The sequence below is a fragment of the Harpia harpyja genome, chromosome 4, assembly GCF_026419915.1.
Source record: "Harpia harpyja isolate bHarHar1 chromosome 4, bHarHar1 primary haplotype, whole genome shotgun sequence".
NCBI classification, from domain to species: Eukaryota; Metazoa; Chordata; class Aves; order Accipitriformes; family Accipitridae; genus Harpia; species Harpia harpyja.
The window spans coordinates 57,596,289-57,617,677 of NC_068943.1; the positions used below are offsets into that span (position 1 = coordinate 57,596,289).

At 41.1% G+C, this 21,389-nt stretch overlaps 1 protein-coding gene across 3 annotated transcripts in view; it reads right to left on the bottom strand.

Annotated features, from left to right (window-relative positions):
- Positions 1-18,902: 18,902 nt before the first annotated feature.
- Positions 18,903-21,389, bottom strand: part of ETAA1 (ETAA1 activator of ATR kinase) — a 45,009-nt gene continuing 42,522 nt past the window's right edge. The window contains exon 12 of one of the 3 annotated variants that reach the window (XR_008234741.1): positions 18,903-19,087. The gene's annotated coding sequence lies outside the window, so the exon portion shown is untranslated. The remainder of the gene's footprint in view (positions 19,088-21,389) is intronic. The other 2 variants (XR_008234737.1, XR_008234738.1) reach the window with 2 other exon arrangements.

Consider the following 21,389-nt stretch of genomic DNA (forward strand, 5'->3'; position numbering starts at 1 on the left):
CCGTCAAGCCAATTAATGAATGGGAGGCGATGTTCAGTGTGTATACCAGGGGCTGCCGTCTGATCGGTGAGCTGGGGGCATTGCCTGCATCTTAGTACAAGTCATCAGGTGGCAAATTCACCAAGGAGTCTGCCAGCTGTTTAACTTCATTACAGTTTATCATTATGTCTGCCTCCTTTTTTTATTTCTACATTTAATCACCTAATATCATTTTTATCAGCTTGTCAGGGCGTGGGAGAGAGTGGTGGGGAATTCGTTTCACTTCCTTATAGTACATGTCTATTTTGGTAAAATATTATGGCAAGTTTATGTCTGTCCTACTTTGAAAAATAAGATTCAAGTGAACTAATTAAGCCTGTGAGTACCAAAACATCTAATTAGTATTAACTCTTACCTGTAAAACTATGATACGTGTCTTCACTGCAAGGTACATTTCTGTATTGTTTAAAATGCATAATGAACCAATAACTGGTAGCCAGGCAGTTGCTTAAAGACGGCACCTTCCCAGCTCAAAACAGTCACTTGCTTTTGATTGAAGCATGTTATTGTCAGTATGACAAGACCAATCACTATCAGAGAGGTGATCACCAGTTCCAAATGTATCTTCATTGGCAGTTTGATGAGGCATCAAGCCAAACCACTCTTCATGCCTTATAGCTTGGCCGCCAAAAAGGGTGACGACTTCCCTGTGTGCCGTATGTATATTCTGGATGTGGAAATGTATTGCAGTTTCGGTGGAGAGCTCACAGTTGGTTAAGTCGTACAAGATTTTAGGCTAGCAATTAATAGCACGGTTGGAAATTGAAATTCTAGCTATTTAACATTTGCCGTATATGCCATGCCCGGTTTTAGATGCTGTACTTGTAGTGGAAGTACATTCTTGCATGGACACCAATCTAGAAATAGCTGTTGTTAAAAAAAATAATCCTGTAGGGCTCCAAGGTATCCTTGCATCCAGATACACTGTAACATTATGAATTTGGGCTGATGTGGTGCATGCAGTGTTGTTCATCTTTTGATTCAGAAAATGGCTAGTTTGGCACATACCAAGGTGATACTAAACAGTCATTGCATCTCCTTGTTCAAGAAACTACTTTACAACAGTGATCCAAGTTTCACTGGAGATTACTGTTTGTGAATAGACCATATAAATCACACTTTCTCCACCTCCTCCTCTGCCAGCTCTTCTGTCTAGTGGCTGCATTCAGAACATTACCTCTATCCCAGAAGGTTAGGACAAGTGCTACCAGTGGTGAGATCCCCTTCTATGGCATCTCCAGTCCAGGTCCCTGGGGGACTGGAGCTCTGCTGATTGTTCTCCAAATTACTGCTTTTCTCTAACAGGCTTTAGTGTCTCAAAAATTCACTCCATTCCTGACCTTCTCAGACCTCTTGTCTGGCAGTTTTCCACAATGCCATCAAACTGGATGCTGTAACCTTTTAAAAAATGTTGTTAACGTAGGTTAAAATCACAGATGCATTTTAGGTTTGATTTCTCTTTTAGAAATTCCAAATTACACCGCATATTGGAAAGGCCTGGTTTGGCTCGAAGCCATTCTGATAGATGTCATATTGCTAAACAAGATGGGCTTAGAAATATGCCTAGATGTTTCCTTTTTTATTTCAAACAAATACAAGCAGTAGATTAACATTTGGCTGACCCTGGCAGCAATTGCTAAATGTAATGTTTAGAGCAATCTAACACTCTGATACTCTGTGGTCCTCCACAGTAGAACGTTGTTTTCAAACAGCTTTCCAAGTTGTACAAATTGTGGGCATTTCTACAACAAGAACGTAAGCTAGTGACCAGCAGATCGACGGCATCCAAACCACGCAGCCAGCCGACGTTATGGGGGTTTTTCTTGACCTCGTTGTGCGGGCAGCAGCAAGGTATTCCTGTAGCTGGCTGTTTGCTTGCAAGTAGTCGACTAAAAATCATACTTTTGTATCATTTATAAAGTTTGTGTGATATACAGCCCAGAAAAGCTTTCAATGAACAGAGAAGCCCACACCAAAGAGCGTGTAAGCAGACCATAGAGTCAAATCACGTGACAGAAAATTAAATTTTCATGTCTCGTAAATGAAATATACATTAGGGACTCTCTCCAGTGACCTCCAGATTCTGTAATTTTTGGATCAGAGCTAAAGACCTAAATCATGTAGCCACAAAGGCCTGAAACATGTATATGGTGGGTACTGCCTTGCTACAGGCCTGCAACGGTAAACAAATGGAACTAGTTTTGGAGAACTGCTATTGACAGTAAAATTCTAATTTTGCTCCAGCTCCCAGAACAGATGTACCTCAGAGTCCATAGACTGCAATACTTAACTGCAGCTACTCAGCTGTGACCTTCAGCCTCAGGCTCACTGCAATAAAATTTTCATGCAACCATATGGAAGAATATTTTAATAGAGATTTACTGTCAGTAACTGTCCCAAAGGAGCAAATAAGGAAGCTGTAACATATTGCATACAGTAAATCAAGGGGACTTCAATGGAAAAACGAAACCTCCCTGAGGCAAGCATCTTTAAAATTACAGGCAACACTTTGTACAAATATGTGTACAAAGGACTAGATATGCACTCAGTTAAGCAACTCAAAACGGGTTTGATTTGAAGATATATTTATTAGAATGTATTTATTGTATTTTGTAAGTGCTAATGGGGGAGGGTGTCATCTCACTGGGCTCACCAGCAACTGCTGTGCAAGTTTGGCTTCATTGGATGTGATGCACAACAGGCAAAAGTGGAGAGAGGGAGGGAGAGGGAGCACTGAGTTGATGAGTTCACGTGGCAAATTGCATCTCCCAGCAAACACAACTGCAATGATGCTCTCTTAGCCTCTCTGACCATATTGGAAGATTTTAGTTAAGAGCAATTAACCTTTGCAGTTGCCTGGCTGCTTCCTGGAGCCTGGCAGAACTGGCAGGGAATGAAGGGGAATTTCCTGCTGGAGTGCTCAGTAGGCAGCAGGAAACACAAATGCCATAGCTTTGGAAGCATGTCAGAGCTGTTCCCTGTTGGCAGTCCTCTGTGGACACTCCTGTGGGCAGACGGAATCTGAGGAGCACAAATGGGCAGAGGTCTGTCCATTTGGAGGTGTTTAGAGACTTAAGAATTCACCTTTTACAGCTTCATTCTCTTAGCTTTTCCATTGACAGTCCTTTTGGGGGAATTTCTGCAACTAGATAAAGGCAAACAGGAATCTGAATTTCCCCTCTACTCTCACAAACACTCATTTCATTCCTCTAATGAAGCTAATAACATGACAAGGGAATAAATCAGGAACAAGTAGATTAAATGCTTATGGAGGTTAGACTGAGTTATCCTTTATAATATTCAGTACTAAGTGTCATGTAAAGAACAGCCTACCTGAAAACATACAGGTATATATTGAACACATTGAATCATGAAGTATGTGATGAAAGAAGGGCGTAGCAAAGCCCAGGGAAAAAGTAGCCAAGTAGCAGGATACAAATCTGCCTTTCTGAAAGAAAAGTGGAGTATTGCATATGACGGACACCAGCAAGCCACAAGAAGACGATTGTTGAGTATGATTAATACAGCACAAGGATTTCCCTAGGTAGGTGCAGCAGTGGGGGTTGCCATGAAAACCAGGTAATGCACACATGCAAATTCACGTGGGCTTACGTTAGAAGCAATCAAAAAGCATCCTTTATGTGGTTCCTTGGTTCCAACGCTGTGGTGAACTCTGGTTACGAGGAGGTGATCGCAGCTGTCAAAAGCAAAAGTAGTGCAGGGTCCCTGGCTTCTGAGTGCTGCTGCCTACAGCTCCTAGTTCCCTCTGCTGCTGCTGGATGTGCATGGGTGGATGAGATTGCAATGGTGATCTGGAGCTAGAATTTAGGCAAAATCTAGCTCCAAAACCTCATACCCTAGACTCCCCCTTTTCACACACATATTTTGGGGAGACAGGTGCAAATCTTAGTTTGAATTGGCCTTTCTTTCCTCTAAAGTGAAAAAAACCGAGAGACATTGTTCTTCACTTGGGTAAATCTGAGGGCAGAGGGCTTAAGGACTGTCCTTTGCTCACGATGGCTACGGGGACATGCAGCTCTCGATGCAGCAGTGCTCTCCAAGCATGTGGTACCGAGGAGCAATAATATCTACTGCTTTGCGTGGGTGAGCAGGAGAAGTAGCAGGGGTGTATCTCAATGTAAAACTGTGAAGAAAGGAGTCATAGACATGCTGTAAATCTGTGCAGGTTTTGGTGGCTAGGCAAACATTACAAGAGAGAATGAGGAAAAGTGAAACAAACCAAGATATTCTCCGTTTTTGCAAACAAACAAGCTGCGTAAAAGAAACTGCACTTCATCCCCATGTTTTCTTAAAGTGAGTGCTCTGCAAGACCCTGCTTTTTGACTAATTGCATAGTCCAAAGTGGTCACTGAAAAGTAAAAAGCACTTTAAAACAGTCATTTAAGTCTGGACTCTGAAAACACTGCTCCTCCATGCCTTGTGTGATGATTTTGGAGGCTGCTGTTTTATCAGCAACCTCATTCCAGAAGAACTTTACAATTTCTGACAGCTATTTCAAAGGAAGGACAGGTCTTAACTTTAGAACATCTCATGCCTACTCTGGATAGCAATTAGAGATGTTAAAAAAAGTCATTTTTACAAGAAATATTTTTAAATTGTGGGTTTCAGCCATCTCTTTCTTTGTACTTTGCAAATCGTTTGTTTCTGTGCTCTACAATAGGATGGGAAATCATGGGAAGCAGTTCTGTGACCCCTCTTTTGCTCCTCACATATGTTATCTGTAAGAAGTCCTCACTTCTCTTGAGTCTGAGCGCTTCCATTTCACTGAACTCTTGCTGTGCTGTGAAACATCAACTACAGGCATCTTTGAAAAGGCAGACAGAAAGTAGCTTTTAATGACTGAAAGTTATGTCTCCCCCCGACAAAGATCTCTCAGTATTTATTGGTTTTGTTTTGATTCTTTTTTTGTTGTTTGGTGGGTTTTTTGGTACTAGCCCTAGTATCAGATTCAGACTAACCTAAGGAATCTATAGGGGTTTTTTTCCCTTTTGCTTCTATATTCCTGTTTCCATCTTGAAATGCTCTATTCAAACAGTGCTTAAATGAGAGGATTATAAAAGTTTTGTTTTGCTGATCCACTGTTGACAGAGGCTTTTGAGGAGAGATAAATCACTGACAGTCTCTGAGCATCACAGAGACTGTCTCTTCTTAGCTCAGTACCATTTAATCACCTGCAGGCATCCCAATTACCATAAGCAGAATTACTATCCCAATTAAGCAGCAGTCCTTGCCACTTGGTGTCATTAGGCTTAATTTGGTTCCTTGGGAAGTGTCCTGATTAAGTTGATTACCTGATTAAGTGGGTGTACTCTATATGATGGGCCTGATGCATCAGTGCTTTATGCCAGTTCTGCTTGTTGATTAAAGTGCTATTATGGCAGCGTAGAAATAGAGCAATGCCAAGGTGAATCTGGCCCGTTGCTTTTAGCAGTTGTTGTCCAAGCTTGCAAAACACTTTGCATTTTTAGCAGGAAGTCACCGGACACAAATCACCCCTGGGATTAATTCTCCAGTTTTGGAGGAAATGAAATTGGGGTGGAATTGGCAGTTGTTTTTCTTCTAAGAACAAAAAAGTGAAATCAGCTGTCTGCAAGGGCAGTGGCTGATGTGGTGAAAATGGACTTGAGAAATGCAAGATAGGAACATTTAAAATTTAAAGGGGGGGCGGGGAATCTAGCAGCTCATGTTGCTACTATTTTTCCCTGGTTTTCCATGCTGGAAAATACTGCTGTATTATATCAGCCAATTTCAGCCATGAGCTAGAAAACTGCTCTCTGAGAATACAGTCACAATTATGTTTTTAAACTCTTTTTGTATCTGTTTGTGTTTCTTGGCTACCTCTGGGTCTAACATGGAATGTCATAATATTAGGAGCCATATTCATTCACTGGTTGACCTCATCAAAAGCAGTGATATCATAAGAGAGGTTAATTAGGCATCACGAGAAAAAAGAGGTTACTTCTGGCCTAGCTAGAAGTAAGAGGGAACAGAAGCAAAACTAGTAAAGCAAAGTCTGTGAAGACTTTCTTTTTTATTTCTTTTTTAGGAATAGAAAATGTGGGATACTTTTTAGCTGTTAGATCTTTCAATATAATTGTGACAAATGACAGTACTCAAAATGCACAGATTAATCTTTGAGCATTAACTCCATACCTAAATAATACCTGTAATAGCTTGGGCACATTTGTTGTAGAAGTCTATATAGGGATGTCGTGTCTAGACTTCTTGCATAGCCAAGGAAGCAATACAGTAACTTCTGGGGTCGAGCCGACCTGATAGAGATGTCTGCTTTAGGATGAGGTGTCCTGTCAATATACAGTGAGTCTTTTCAGCTAGCTCAGAGGTTAATATCTATGCTATAGGCACCCAGACTTGGCAAGGTGAATCAAATGCCCACTCTTCGCTGAGGTTGTGCTACTGGGCCACAGACATGCCCACTACTTTCAGCAGAATGTGTTGAGAAAAGAATCTGCCCATCTGGCATGAGATGGAGGGGTAATATCTCCGCTTGCTTTTATCTCTTGTCCCTTTCATCCAGAACATATTGCTGCAACTGAAGTTAATACAGCTATTGGCAATGTTATGAACATATTTGATTTTTTTCCTCCCATTAGGTTTTCTTGGAGGACAGGAAGCGATTTTGCCTTCTGTCATGCCATTTATCTAAGGATAAAGGAGGAAGGATGCAAACCTGCTTAAAACTATCCTTGCTAACAGGAATCAGTTGTCCAGCAATATCTGTTTGATCTGTCCAGCTCATGGAAGAGATACAGCACTAACTAAGCTGACACTGTATTTTCCAGGCTGTTAGCCAGCTTTTATCCATCATTTGGTGCAAAAGAGGGTCTGTACAGTCAAAGGGCAGAAAGAGGAAGGCTTGCCCAAAGGGCTAATCAGAGTGGCAGGCTAGTTTAGGTGCTTTGGAAGCATAAATGTGATGGATGTGGTAGCAGTGGATGCTCTCCATTTAAAAGATTCTTAAAGTAGCACACAGCAGTCATAATACCTGTGTCTTTCCTTCTTACCCATCCCTTTCTAAAATCATTCATCCCTAAATAGTCCTCATGCAGGAGTATTTAGGGAATGGAGAGGTTTCTGTCTTCATTTATGAGAGGATTTCCAGGGAGCCTCCTTGTAGCCAGCATAGCCTAGCTGACTTCTCAGGTTGATCTAATCTGTGCTAGGAAGTGGCTGGATCCCACCAGAACAACTTTTTCCTAGACATTTTCTTTGGCATTTATGATAGCTTCTTCAAAGCAGATATTCTAGCCCAGACCACACAAAGTGAAAATACTGGTTTGGACAGCGGTATCCAAAAATGCCTTTTGAGGTACATGAACCTTCAAGATAGAGGTGTATATCATTAACTGAACAACATTTAAATCTTCTTTTCCTTTGAGTAATTCAACACACCCCCGTTCCCATCAGGAGGATAAACAGTCTGAGCTGAGGAAATGATTCTGAACCTTGTTTGTAAGCACTCGTGGGCCAAATTGAAAATTAGGGAACCCCGTTACAGAGTTGGGCTGATACACAACAGCTGGAGAATCTGGCCCTTAGTACCAACATCCCCTACGTGTGTACATTCAACTCTAGTGACCTGAGCATGTGCAGTACGTTATTTCCTCTATCTTCCAATCTGGCAAGAAACTGTAGCGCCCTGAAAGGTTACAGATGTGGCTATAAAGTTTGCATGGATACTCACTCAGCTGCATGCGTCACAGCTACGTGAGCCTGACTCCTCCTTGGAGTCAAGTAAAGAAGGAGCAGGGCTTTCTGTCAGTGAATCACCTTTAAAATAAGAACATAAACACCCACTGCAGCGTAGGAATCCCCAGGCTAGCTATAATCTGGGCTAGTGGGCCATATTCTGTAGGCAAAGATGCATATGGGAGTGTTTCCTGCTTGCATATCCAGCTGCCTTTGGGTGCTCAGCCTGAATGAGCAGGCTCTTGATTTTCAGTGGCATCAGCATTCAGCGCAAGTCTGCAAGGAGGCTCAGCCTCCTGCAGATTTTGCCACACATGCCTCAGCTCGGCTTTTGCTAAATATTAGGCTTAAAGCATTTATTTATTCTGCCTCTTTGTTTCTTGCTCATGAAGGTATGATCCATTTCCACAGAGGTCAGCAATGATATTCCCATTTGCGTCAGCGTGGCATGGCAGGAGCAGGCAAAAGTTGCCCCTGTGGCTCTTCCGAGCGTGTCTGCTCCCTGAGTAATGAGCGATCTGTTCCTTGTTCCCTGGGTGTGCCACGTGTTCAAGGTCTGTTGTTTAGTTTTGATTGGCCAAACAGGCTATGAAGTGTCACTTCTCTTTGACTGGATAAATGTAGTGTTTAGGAGCAGGCGTCTAGTTTTAATATTCATAGCAAATGTACTTTAAACACTTTCTAAGGCAGTTCTTCAGTACTTCATTAGGGGTCACTCCCTCTGAAAACACTGTTGCCAGCAAACTTGTTCACTATAACACTGACAGGAAGAAAACACCGAAAAGGTGAAAACATAATTGAATCCAATTTCTTTAAAACTGGAATGAATGAATGAATATTACTGTAAGGTATTTGCAGTAACCTCCCAGATGTCTCTCTTAGACTTTGGATGAACTTGGCTCAGAAGTACCTTTTATTTAGATTTTGCTTTTTATTAAGTTTTTTAAAAACATTTTACAACCAATAATAAAAAGGAATATTAAATCTCATACAATGTTTCATAGCTAATAAAGAAAAAAGTGTGCTGTATCCTACTAATATATCATGCTCTCCAGGAAAGTGTTGGTACCTTAGAACTGGCAATGGGCCTGACCCCCCCAAATCCAGTACTTCCCTCCATTCTGTAGAGTAGGAGGTTTAGGTTTGTAGATGTGTATTCCTACAGCTTTAAGTGAGACAAACAGAATCCTCTGTGCTCTGTCATGTATTTATATGGGATAAATCATCAGGATGTGTCTTAGGAGATTTCCACCATTACAGACCTCAGAAACCTCATGAGAGAAGCTCATCTCCCAGAGTTCTTGTCTTGCTGAGGTCAAAATCTTGTAAGAACATGGCTATTCTAAAGGATTAAATGTGAACCCGATGTTAGCACTGATTTAATCTTGCTCATAAACTTCAAACTCGAGCCAAAACCTCTCTACATGCAGATAGCAGGAATGACAGCTTGATGGATCTGAAACTTTAAGCATTGTGTACAGTTGAGATTGCTAAGCAGGATGAGAGATATGTAGAACCTTGGATAGTCCTGTAAGGATATATAAGCCCTTCACAGGCTTGTCAGATGAAGAGCAAATGTGGATTTATGTGTTAGGATGAAGGAAACAGGAACCTTCCTACCAATGAAGGTTAGGAAAACTTTTACGTTTTCTCCAGTGAATTGCATGCCCACATAAGCCAAGGGGATTAAAAATCGATGTTCTGCATGCCAGGAGCCATAGCCTTCAGAGAACAAATGTGGTTCTGGGAGATCCCTGAAAAAGAATGAGACCTTTAGGTAATAAAGAGTATTTTTAGGGATTTTATTTTGGGGGGTTTTTTTGTTTGTTTTTACAGTTAAAGGAAATTAAACCAAAGCCCTAGCTTGATTTCTCCTTGTGGATTAGTGTGTGCTAATTATTGCTGTTAATAGAACTGTGAGCACTCAAGGTCCCAAACATGCAAAGACTTGTACAGCTATTCTGTGTGCCTATTGAATCCAGAACTGACAAACAACTGCCTGCAAAGTTAATGGTACATGTCTTTGCAGGATTTGGGCATGAGAAGGGGTTCGGAATCATGGTTGTTTTAAGAGCCCAAACAAAACAAGGACTGGTGGAAAACATAAAAGTGATTCTCTTCATTCAAACGCGATTCCTGATCAATTGGTATCTTTGAGGCTCTCTAGCTAAGCCTTGTACAGGAGAAAGTAGTAAGGAATCACAAGTGAATGACAAAATCAATCAAAGGCAGGAAAGAAAAACAACCTCCTTGTTTATGATAAGTATCAGTTCTGTTTCCTCTGCATTGGCTTCATCCAAAGCCCACTGTAATCAATAATATTTTTCTCTTGACTTCAAAGCACTTTGGGTGAAAGCCTGTTGTTGCACACGGTTGTTTTCAGCTGTGAGTCTCTGAGCACAGCTGTAGTATACACTGGGCTGTGGTACAGCAGTCCTGGATCTCGTGCTGTGCACAGTGTCCTGCAATAATCCTAGCCCAGGTCTGCAACCGGCATAGCTGCATGGTCACAGTGTGCTGCCAAAGCTGCGTCATTCTGCAGAAACACCTTCTCATGCCATTCCCCTCTGTACCGCTTCAGGTTCAAAGGGAAAACATAAAGTGAAGGGCATCTCAGGAAGCATCAATACCACCGGCCTCTTAATAAGCTACAACTTAAGGGGGAGTTACTGTAAAGACATGAGCGCACCTGCATTACGGTGTGGTTTTGGCTAAACAGCCTAGCCAAGCTGTTTGGGAAATTATTTGTTTTCTCTCTTTTCTTTTAAAAAGCTCCCCATCACCACCCCACCATGCACAAGCACACTCAATTTGGTCATGACAACGTTTTGACCCTACCATGGAAAAGGCAAGGAAAAATGTGTTTGGTTTTGGTAGATACTTATTTTTCAGTTTCATACGGAAATGCTGCAGTTTTAAATTACTGCAGAAAAAAGACTTTTAAAAAGGGACGGAAAGGTTAAAATGTGAATAAAAATAGAAGCATTTTGCAAAAGGAAATGTAAACCTTTTTGGGAAAAAATTTCAACTGCATTTCCTTGCTGTATTTTGCTGTATCTCTAACTATTGGAAGAGGAGGCAGGCAACTCTACACAGTGGTTCATCCGGCTGATTTTACATATGTACATGTGGAACAAATCTCTTTTAAGTCACTGGATAGGCTTGGAGAAAACACATGACTTTTAGGGAGCAAAAACTGGTGGGACAAACATTATACCTGTGCAGAGAATAAAGCATTTGTCAAGGCTTCTAACAATCAAAATTTTGGACTTGCTCCTAAACATTTAGGTGAAATACAAAACTGGGATGTTTAGGCTCTTACACTGTAGATAGTCATCTTGTGTCTTTAATAACAAATAACTAGGCCGGGATTTCCAGTGAAGTCCAGGTTTGCTAGGTGCCCAGCCTCAATGAAAATTCCCTTTGAAAACTATGGGGGAGGTGGCTGATAATGAGGGTCAAAGCAGGGCTGTATCTGTGGCCCTACTGACACTGCACAATTAAAGGTAGCTGTGGTACATTGAAGTATTACACAAAAGGAAAACTTCAGCAGCTAGTGCCTTTGACGGAAGGATACATTATGAGCTTTGCCCTAAAGCTTTGTGGGGAACCCCCAAAGCATGAAGAAGGTGTTTCATGCTTCAGGCTATTTTGGGGTCCAATATTTGAGAGATTGGCTTTAAGCACAGAGGCCCCAGTTGTAGTCCCATCCTGCTTGTCATCTGCTGGGACCAGGTAGAAAGCAAATAAGGGGATTTTCAAAAGAGGTAGAGGACCTAACTCAGAGATTTTTAATTCTTTCTCTAGAACTGAAAGCACTTCCTACAAAACTTTTAAAAATATTTTGTGATAAATTCAAATGCCTCTCAGGCATGGTTAGCCTTTAAATACAACCCTCATGCCATGTTGTTATTTATGTAAGACTGGGCCATCCTGATTAAGAGAGTGATAGTATGAAGAATAAGAACAGTGACTTGTAAAGAATATTGAGGCAGCATCATGGAGCTGTTCTCCTGGAACATAAATTTTCATTAAAAAAATACAGTGCTTTCTTTGCAAGGGATTGTAGAGCGCTTTAGAAGGCTAATGACGTTATTGGTAGGTGATACATTTTGCAAAAGGAAGACAAGGAAGAGAAAACATAATTTCCTCTAAATTCAGCATAAATTCTATTACCTCTGTTATTGTCCCATAGGCCAATGGCACAGATTTCCTAAAGCATCTGCTTCCTAGATGATATGGTATGGTTTGTTCTTTCAGAGCCCTGTATTGTTTCTATGGAGATCAGTGCAAATGTTTAGCTCTTCACGTCTATACAGGGATTATGACTTAAAAAAGGAATGTGAAGTTGGGCATCTATGTACATACTTAGCTACCGGTAAATTGGAATCTGCTGGTGGACCAGCAACTGTGAAAATGTGCTCTATGTTTAGATTCAAGGAGGTGAGTGCCAGGCTCCTGTGTTTAGAAAATCTTGGCCAGGGTCTGCAAGTTATTTACTGATTAGTTGTATTTTATCTTGACTCCTGCCTCATATTTCCTTCTAGTTAAGAGAACTCTTGCAGTTAATCACAGCAACATTCTTAGACATAGGTGATGGGGATTTAGTGGTGCTGGGCCCTTATTCTAAAAAACTTTTCCTGTGTTACTACACAGATACTGTAAAAAGCAAGTTAGCATTAGGAAGCGGTGATATTCTCACATTGCAGAGAGGAGGCAGAGGTACAAATAGGTTACGTGGTGTTTTGTCTGGAGCCTCTGACAGACCTGGAAAGTGAACGCAGACCCTATTTTCTTGTTTGAATGTCTGTAACCCCAGAACAGTTCTTCTACCTTAGTCTCCCTCACAGACTTTATTAGCGTACAGCTGGACCTTGGCATCCCAATCACTCATGGTAATTATTCATCAGTGTCTTGCAGGACTTGGGTGCTGGAAGTATTAGATCTATTGTACATAATTCATATAATTTATTCTTCAAAGTCAGAAGGGAAAAGGAACCCCTAAGTTTTGATTAGACACTAAATTCATTATTTCACATTAGAATTGCCTTCACCAGAGGACCAAGGAAACTTATTTGATTCAGTAACAAGAGCTCCAAAGGGTACTAATTTAGTAAGACTATTGACTGTTCATTACTCCAATGTTGCTCAAATAGCTGAGAGCATGTGTGGTGTTTAATGTGATCTTAAACATTACTATCTACGGTAAATCAGAAACAGGGCACAAGTGCTATAGCTGCTGTTTAATGATGTATGAAAAAGCTGCCTGGTAAAGTGTACCATTAAGAAAAGCTAAAACCAGTGCTGAACAAAGACCTGATGAAATATTGATACCTTTGCAGCCAGTACAATTTCTTGTTACTTGGAAAGTGACTGAAGTCTGGTTTTCTGAAAAATCATACTTAACTTGAGCAAAGCAATGCAATCAGATGGATGGGAGCAAATTATCTATTGGGGGGAAAAAAAACCCCAAGGAAAAATAATACAGTTTTCAATACATCAGTGTTTAGTTTATAATCAGTAAGACTTCCAGTTCTGCCATTATTCCCTTTCCATTGAAATACTGAACCTCCCCCACCCCATCCCTAACTCGTTCCTCTTTCTTGGAGAAAGAATCCGATTTAAAAAAAAAAAAATTACTAAGTCCTTTTTAAAAGACGAACTAAAGGATGTAAACTTCATCACACTTTTAAAAAGTGTAAGAAGACTGACGTTGGGGGAAGCCCTCCCAGGTCAGATGCCATCATTGCCAGACCTCCTCTTAGAGATTCTTGGGAAAAGCATCACTCCCTCTGCAGCTGACATGCATGTTCTTAGCAGGGAGGATGCTTCTCTTCTCTGCACATGTATATCCGAGAGAATGGCTTTGTTCAGCACTGTCATGAGCACTGTTACTTAACCCCAAACCAGTAATGTGCATCCCCATTTGCCAGTACTTTGACTTAAAGCTAGTGTTTGTGCTTGTGGACCTGACCCCAGGAAGGGTAGCTTCCATTTCTTCAAAGCTAGGGAAGCACCTCTTCAACTCTTTGTGAACCAGGGCTCAAATATCTGTGCAAATTAGGTTATTTTTGTTTTACTTCTCTGATTCATTCCCCACCCCCCCACCCCCCCTTCCACAAAACTTGTGGTTTGTGTAACTGGGGCTGTGGTAGGTCAGCACTGTTGCCCTCTTTATCTGCTGCGAGGGTCTTGTGCACAGGGATATGATGGAAGTTTTTACAAGTCAGGGTGCTGTTGTAATTGTGGAAGCTGGCAGGGATTGCAGTATCTGTGCTTAGTGGTTAGAACATCTCTCACACCAACACCTTCTGTAGTCTGTGTTGGGGAAGACCTGAGGTTTCTCCTTTCTGATTGCTGCTTGTGGGCTTTTGCTGACCCCATAGAGCCCCGTGGCACATTCAGCCTAGAAAGAAATAAATACAAGACCGAGAAGGCACCCAGAAATGGTCAAAGCAGGGAGTTTAAAAAAACAAGACCAAAAGGAAGTGCTTTTTCACACAGCACATAATGAAATTGTGCTACTCATAAACGCAGGATGCTGAGGAGACCCGAAGAATGAATTGATTCAAAATAAATAAAATAATGGGATTAGGCAACTTTATTAGAAGAGGTCCATTGGTGGTTATTAATGAAGTAGATGGAACCTCCAGGTCAGGAAATCCTGGAGCCATTGCTTTTAGGAAGCAGGACACTGTAACCAGGAAAGGATTGTGCTTCCCTGGCCCCATTTTTTCCCTGGGTTTCTATTACTGAGGCATGCCAGAGGCAGCAACTAGGCCGAGGGACCTCAGGCTGAAGCAGAGAGGCCCTTTGCTGGAAACAGCCTGAAACTATGAGCTTGATTCAGGCCAGCTGAAACCCACAGGTCTCTGCTCTGAGAGGGAGGTTGCCATCTGCACAGAGGACAAAACAGGAGGTCGTATTTCAGGATTTGGCATATGTCTGCAGAGGGCATTTGCTCTCAGCAAAGTCTCAGAGGTTGCTCCAAACTTCTTATACTGGGGGAATAGAGGCCAGACACATGGTTATTAATGCGCAGTGTGGGCTTCCTCCACTCTGTTGCTGCAAGAGGCCTTGTATAGGTCTGCCTACTCCAATATACAAATATATCCAATATATGTACCCCATAAATGTACATGGTATGTACACATGCACGTATATATGCTGACATGAGCAAAAATAAAGAGGAATCAAGAATCATGCACTCAATGTGAGCTCCAGCAGCATTTCAAGTTATTTGGGGCTGCGGCATAACTTTTTTACAATTGGGTATTTTAAAACCAAGTAATAAAAGGGATTTCGGAGATAATTGATGTAGATCTGTGGTATTGTGCAAGAAAGTGCCCTGAAGAAAGACCTGAGACAGGCAGCTCATTCAGATTGTAATTAACTCACAAAGAGCAGGTGAGGGGAGGGACAAGCCTCCAGCCTTTTCACTCTTCTCCTTAAACAAAGACGACCTTTACAAATACGTGTGTATTAGAGTCTTTGGTCTGCAAATTTCTCTCTGGCTCACACCGTCATAAAAGATTCAGAGGGCTGTATCTTTTGGATTACTAATTTATGCTGTTTACAGACTGGGAAAGGGGAAAAGAAGAAACGCTCTGAAAAGTCTAGGAGCTGTGCTTTGCTATTAGGAGAAACCAGCTTTTGTCAGACAATGTTGTTCAGCCTGATAGGGGATTTTGTTTAGCTGGAGAGGAATGACCAGCCCGAGAGCAGGATGTTTTCTGTTGAGGCCCAGTTCAGCAAAGTGGGTTCTCAGGAAACGAACAGGGGGCAGGAGCAGTAACAATGCCAGGTTTGGGGAATATGCACTGAACAAGACCCAATGTGAGGACGAGTCTATGGGCAGGGCTCCTGGAGATGCCGGTTTCACCCCAAATCGTGGGAAAGGCTCATGTTCTTAGCTTCGTCTGCCTTCTTCCCACCTCTTTCCTTGGACCAGCCTGAGGTTGGCAAGACACAAAATGCCCCCCTTTCTCCAAATACGCTAGAGCTGTGATGTCCTATTTGTATTTCCCAGAGGTCAGAAAATGGTTTGTCTATTTCAGCTGTTTGCCTGCCAGCACCTGGTAGCAGGGTAACATTTTGCTCTTACCCTGCTGTGAGGCTGCAGGTACAGTACCACTCTTATCATCTGCTCTGTGCTGCTGTAATCCCTGATTTTCATTTTTCAATACCAAGCCCTGATTTTTGTCAGTGGGAGTCAAGGTGTGCAAGGAATGTAGGTCCAAGCCCTTCATGAGACCTGTCTGAGACCTCTGCAACTTCATTTTTTTCCTTATTGCTTTTTCCTTTCCATTAGCCAAGCAGAAACCTGACTTTCCTCTCCACAGCAGTGCAATCAGCACATTGAAGATCTACACGTTATAATCCCTCTGCATCCTTTTCCTGAATTTCTTAAACTCATTTATTCATCTAAATGTATGAGCAAAGCTTTTCCTCCCTTGCCTTGAATGGCTTCAGACACCCTTAAATTAAAATAAAAAATGGCATTGGGGTGCTGTCACTACTTGAGAAAAGCCAGAGGAATCAAATTAAGACCATCACTGTCCCTAATTCACACATTTGTAGGAAGGAAAATTGAAAGTTCAGCACCATGACTGAAAGATGGAGTCCCGGTTTGTCATCTTCTCTTCTTAAAAAATACATCTTAGTGATTTGATAGATCACAAGGATCCCTGCCTCTGAAACAAAGAAATGGGAGATGGTCTTTCACTGGTGATGTAAAATAGGAGCCACAGCAAGGTAGTTGAGGATGCATCCTCCATTAGGCACGTAAGTAGTTGCACTGAGATCACTTGCGTAAGATTAAGCATGAATGCTGACTAAACTGGGGCTCAGACGAAGCATTACGGGGAAGGTGGTTCCATGAGAACATGAAAGGATGAATAAAATCAGGGTCATGCTTTAAAATATTGGTGCCCATGTGACAAACATAATTTAGGGTGCAGAACATAGGTTTCTGTTAGTACCTAAGTGGACTCAGCTACTCTTTGTGTCTGTGATTTTATTTACTAGTACACACGCAGTCTGCAGATGCTTTGCTTTTAAAATGTATCCCCAGTTCTTTTCTCTTTAACCTGCAACAAGTTTCATCTAATGACTACCGGACTTAACCAGCTTCATCAACAATTCACTTTTCTTTTTAAAAATCAAAAGAGCTTACAGAAACATTTTATTAAAAGGAAAGGCTGGCTTTAACATCTGTAGAAGGAAGGGAAAGTAGCTGTCATAAGTAGATCTTTTATTTGCCTTTCTAAAATTTTAATGGGACTCAATGGTCAGGCCTGAAAATTTGCAATGTGCCTCCAAAACATGCTAATGCCCAGACACCCGCATGTACACATGCATGCACAAAAATCCACCCATAACGCCAACACATGCTTCTCCAGTTCAGAATAACCTTCTCCCCTGAAGGGCCACGTGCATAAAGTGCCAGTACGTAACGGCTCATGTAACTGAATTTTAAACTCCTGAAAATAGCAGCTTAGATTGGAAGTGCTGACATAGGCTTAGCGACAGCAGTGCCAGTTTAACAGTTGTATGCACTATGGAGTGTTCTTGCAACGTTCCTCATTTGAAAGACAATCTGTGCGTGGTATAGACTAGTATGGTTAAAAAAAAAGAAAGGGGGGGGGGGGACCAACTGTGGTCTTGGCTGACAAACTCTGTCAACCAACGCAATCTGTGCTCCTGATGTTTACTGCTTGAAGCTAAGTAGGATATTTAGCCAAATTTCAGTTCCTGCTACAAATAAAGCTCAATTTATGTGTGTGAGTATGTGTGTGTGAGAAAGAGAGATGATTGCTCATTTAAATGACAACTTTATATATAATAATTACAGTCATTAATGAAGACACACTTACTTTACCATAGATTATGAGGATAAAAGAAGATCGCCCAAGAATCACGTTCTGGTATAGACTAGAGTCAATAAGAAAATTAGTCCAAATACTATCCGGAAAATTGTTCTTAAATAATGCCCTAAAGGTTAAAGGAACAATGGGTGTAAATTCAATGGAAGAAATTTTAAAAACACACTAGAGGTCACTGTTGCTACTTGAGCAAAAGATTCTTCTGCTTCCTTTTAATTTAAGACACTAAAGATCAAACATTTCAGCAGAAAAAAAGTAGTTCTCTTTCTATATATTTCAAAGCACGTACAGTTTGATATCCTGAAAAAATAAACAATATATTGATACGGAACAGATGGTTGTGCTATGATTGTGGAAATGGTATGTACTGTACGTATGAAGAACTTGGACTCATAGGACAATACAGTTCTATTTTGTGCAGCATCTTTCATACAAATGGCATCCCCAAACACTTTATAGCTTGTAGCATTAAATAATATAGCTTTAAATTACAGAGATAAATAATCAGTGGGAGAGAAATTAAATGTTATGGGCAAGGGACAAAAGAAATGTTAGATATCTGAAAGCTGTGCGAAGGCATAAATTACAAATCAGAGCCAAAGATAAATGAGGAAGCCAAACAATGAAGTCTTGTAATGCAGGAGAAAATACCTCAGTCTTCCCAAATTATTCATGAGCTGGGTATTAAAAGGGAAGCAATCATTTTATAGCATAAATACAGTCCTATGCCTAAATGTATTTATAACTACATATGTGTGTGTGTGTGTAAAGCCTGTGTCTGTGTATATATATATATTTATATCTGAAGAAGAAATCCCTCTGAATGCCCAAGGGTGTAGACACTCACTATAAATGCAGGACTCGACCATGGCATGTTGCATGTGTTACAGCCTTCAGCAATTAAAAAGGACTGGATTTAGAGCAACATTTTTACTCATTGATATGGAGAATAAAATCATAGACTTCATGTAATAGGAATATTACCATGGACTTCAAAAGCAGGTGGTGAAACCTTCCTGCAGAATGCAGTTATCTTTTCTGAGATCTTAGTTGCCTCTTGAATGCCATTAAATTTCAGCAGACAACCAGTCTCTCTAAGAGCTCAAGGAATTAAGCTCCCAGTGTAAATAACAGTAATGCAAGTGAGTGAGAAGGCAGGTACACTGATATTTTCGAAGAACATCGTTCTGTGTTCAGTCTTCAAGCTCTAATTATCATCTCACCTTTCAGAGCTGCCACTGAATTGGATATGGGTTTAGGGGACTGCCCAGTGATGGCTACTGTATCTGATAGGTCCCTTACCTGCTAGTGTCATTGGGATCAGAATTTCCAGGTCCATGGGAACACTATAAGAGCTTGAGATACTTTTCCAGCTTTCCCTCAGATAGTCTTTTTGAAACCATGTGGATTTTACCTCCGTAGATCTGTTGCCCCTGCAAGCAAGGAACTCAAGGATTATTATCTCATACCCGCAAATTCTATAATTTTTAGTGATAAAGCATATCTTTTCCAAGTTATCTGTCATCTCATTGTCCCTTTTGTCTGTATGCCTGGGCTTTTCAGGTATCTGGCAGCCCATACAGCTACTACACTGGCTGGCTGCAGGATGTCTGGACAGTTGACCACTGCCACAGGCACACAGATCGGCTCTGTATCTCTTGTCTGTTGGTGGCCTGGCATCGCTCGGTTCTTGGGATCTTCAAATGTCGGCAGCTCAGGATTGTACCCAAAATACAACACTGAATTACAGAACTGGGAAAGTAGCAGCAAGAATTTCTATACATGTATTCTGTATGTATACAATATCAATTTATAGATTTAATACAAGTCAGGGCCATGTTAAAGCCTCAGGCTGTTCTTTTTTTGCCAGAGTTGTAATATTATTTTTTTTTGCTGAGCCAGTTTCTAGTTTCTTCTTATAGCATTAGGCATGGCCCTATCTTTTCATGTGACTCCACCCAGACCTGCAATGTGTTATATTTAGACATCTAAAGCTTTCCCTGGTACCAAGGTAGCTTTATTTTTAAAAAGTGGAAGTTTCTTTGGGGAAGGATAGATTAGCAGCTGCTGAGGGACATTGGACCAAGACGGTCAGTTTTCTGCAATGGTATTTGTGTGGCTCTAATTTTCCCCTTGGCCATCTTTGGACTGAGAAATGCTCTTCATTCTAGAGAAAGAAATGCTAATGAGCGAAGCTGGGGTGGAAAACTGGGGAAGTCACCCAAAACAGTATGTATTAGCTGGGACATTCAATCTTGGATGCCCAGTCTGAGGCATTTTAGAGAGTTTTTAGTTTGAGAGCTGCCCAAGCATTTTGTGGAAATCCAGCTCCAGTAGCTTCCTGTGGCTGTGAGCTTAAACTGGATGTGGCCTGAGAGAAGGATGTGAGGGGAGGAGGGAATAAATAACTTAAAAAGGCTGGCAGAAAAGTTCAGTTGTCTGCCTCTGGTTTGCATGTTCACATTGTTTTTGCATTGGTCTTTGACTATGTAACACCTGGCCTTGAATCCTTTTATTTGGTCTTTACTTGAACAAAGCTCTTCTTGTCAAAGCCAGTAAAGAAGAGAGGATCACAAAGGCTGAAAAAACATGTTGCAAGAGGACTCCTTCCCAGTTTAGGGTAAGAGTGAGGGATTGTACAAGTAAGAAAGGCTCAGTGGAAGGTCCTGCCCTTTCTCTCTAAGAGAAAATACAGGCCAAATGATAAGATGTTTCACCATTATCTCTCATACCTAGTTTACCTTCTCCAAGTTTGTCAGCAAAGCCCTGTCCTTCCTTCCTTTCAAGCCCCCCATCAAATTCTATTCTTACCATGCAGCCTTCAGTGAATCTTATAACCAGAGATAGAAAATTTTGTATGCTCTTTCCCTTTGGTCATTCATCTTACATCTCTGTATATCGGCTGTGGACATTTGCTGTGCAGACACCTTTTCCTCTTATGTGTCAAAACCAAGACCAAGATACTGTGGTTGCCAGTGAATTACACTGTATGGCCCAGCAGCTTGGCTTGGGAATCAGCTCATAAGTGAGCTGGTGAATTCCCAGCCCTGCCACCAACCTGGGCAGGTAATTTCCTCTTTCTGTTTTCTCTCCCATCTGATTTTTGTACTATAAATTCTTTAGAACAGAGAATATCTGTTATTCTGTGAATACACAGCACCTAGTGTAATAGCTGCTAGACATTACTGCAATGCATATTGTAAATAACTGGAAGATGAGTTAGCATTTTTAAGGACTACAGTATTTATTTCCTTGCCAGCCTTTTTTCCATGGTTTTTTTCCCTTTGTCTATTCAGTGATCACTGCCTCTGAATAAGAGCAGAATCTTTCTTTCTTTATGAAGCACACAATGAATATGTGAAAACTCTAGGTACTGCCTCAATATTATTGAGAAACAATAAAAACATGTCCTAGTATCTAGCAATCACTGCATGTGAGAGAGAGAGGCAAGAAATAAAAGAATCAGGTTGCATGCCCTTACTGAACAAACATTAGCTCTTCAGGGTACTGTATTATCACAAAGCACTTAAGAAATCTGAATTATTATAACATTCTGAACCAAACTCGCTCAGTTCCTTCCCTGTCACACAGGCTCAGCTGCTAATGTTATTTTAATCAAAGATTTGACCAATATTAGGCAGATAGTTAGCAGTGAAAATTAACCCATACACTTCTCACTAGGGAGGAGATTATTATTTTTAAATCTGCATTTAAGTTTCCCACTAACCCAGAGTG